Here is a 1,673-nt window from a genome sequence, read left to right as displayed (position 1 = left end):
CATCTAATGCCTAAGTGACTGCGAGGAAAACTAAAGACTAACAAAATTTTCCATGGAAATATGGTTTTAAATTTGCATGGAATATATATTTTAGAAAAGTTTTGTGTTCCACTCTTTCTTGATTCTGATGAACTAAATTTCTCTGTTGTCTTTGCATTTTGATATAAATAATAGGAAGTTATTATGCTTATCATTTGACCTGAAAATAAATTATCAATGCATTTTATTTTTATTCTTATGGTAGATAAAAGGATATCATTTGTATTGATTACTCTTTTGCTCTATAATAGTGTTCAAATGCAACCATTTTATCATAATTATTTGAAGCTAGAAAAGTATAACTACAACAATATAAAAGCGTGTTTTTCAAATGAACAAAATTTATAAGATTATCAAAAGATTTAAGAATACCTGAAATTGACTTTAAATGGTTTATAGTGAGACAGGTATGGGTTTTAGGATTAGAAAATCCTGTGTTTGAATCATAAATCCCTTGCTTACAAACGACGTTCCTTTTTATAGGTAACACCTCTCATTTCATTTTCCTTCCACATAACATTGGGTGATAACAGCAACTCCAAGGCAAGACATGTCAGAGGGTGAGAGAGGCCAGAGTAACTTTGATTTTCTGAGGGTTCTAAGATATTATAAAGTGAACCAAAAAACCAATATATGATTACAAAAATTATAATGTATTTTAAATATTTATTTTAAACCATGGATATCGGGGACCTTTCTGTATAAGCATGAGTTCTTGGGGGCATAAATAAACTGCAAGAAATGACATATGAGAGGTATGTTTCTATTTATAATCTCATATGGAGGTGTGTTGAGACTCTTCATCAAAGCAAGTTCCTGGCTAAAGATGTGTCCTGGTTCCTGCTGGCCATTCCAGGAGCTTAAATGCCCAAGTGATAGTAGAGTATATGTGAAGACTAAATACATATTTTGAAAAGTGCCCAGGAAATGTTTACTATATCCTTTCTTTTCCTTTCCCTGCCTTTAAGGAAAAGCACATGTAACTTTTGGATAAAATGCATTATGAAATCATGGAATGCAATTTGGATTAGCCCTTGTCCTCTCTTTCAGAGCCTTCATTGTTCACATGTTAATATAATAACTCTTCTGTTGATGCTTAATTAAAGATCACATTAGCAGTTTATAAACTTTTTTGACAGTGATCTACACAAATACACACACACAAACAAACATACACAGAGGCATCTGTTATTACTTGGATCTAGCCCATTCTTGAAACATGCTTAAGATAAACATTTTTATATAGCAGGAACCTTAGTGTCAGATATATTAAAAAATTATAGCGATTTCTCAGTTCACAGAAAAATCCCCTCAAATTTTTCCAAATGTTATTAAAACAACTCATATATGTAAAAATCTGCTGAGTTTCTATACAATATAAAGCATTTAAAACATCAATTAAGTCATTATTTAACATTTAATGAAGTCATATGCAGGTATATTTTGGGGAAAAATCAATGATACTATATAGTAGTAGGTACAAATTACATTATCCTCTTTCACTGCAAGGGATATATAATGTGATGTAAATAAAAATTAATGAAATAATACTTTAAAGATTCATAGTGAAGACAAATCCATTTAGCAAAATAAGATTTTTAGAAGACTAATAAAATTATAGCTAATTAATTGAG

The sequence above is a fragment of the Propithecus coquereli genome, unplaced genomic scaffold (assembly GCF_000956105.1).
Source record: "Propithecus coquereli isolate 6110/MARCELLA unplaced genomic scaffold, Pcoq_1.0 Scaffold264, whole genome shotgun sequence".
Classification (NCBI taxonomy): Eukaryota; Metazoa; Chordata; class Mammalia; order Primates; family Indriidae; genus Propithecus; species Propithecus coquereli.
The sequence above is the reverse complement of the archived record's forward strand: the minus strand, read 5'-3'. Positions refer to the sequence as shown.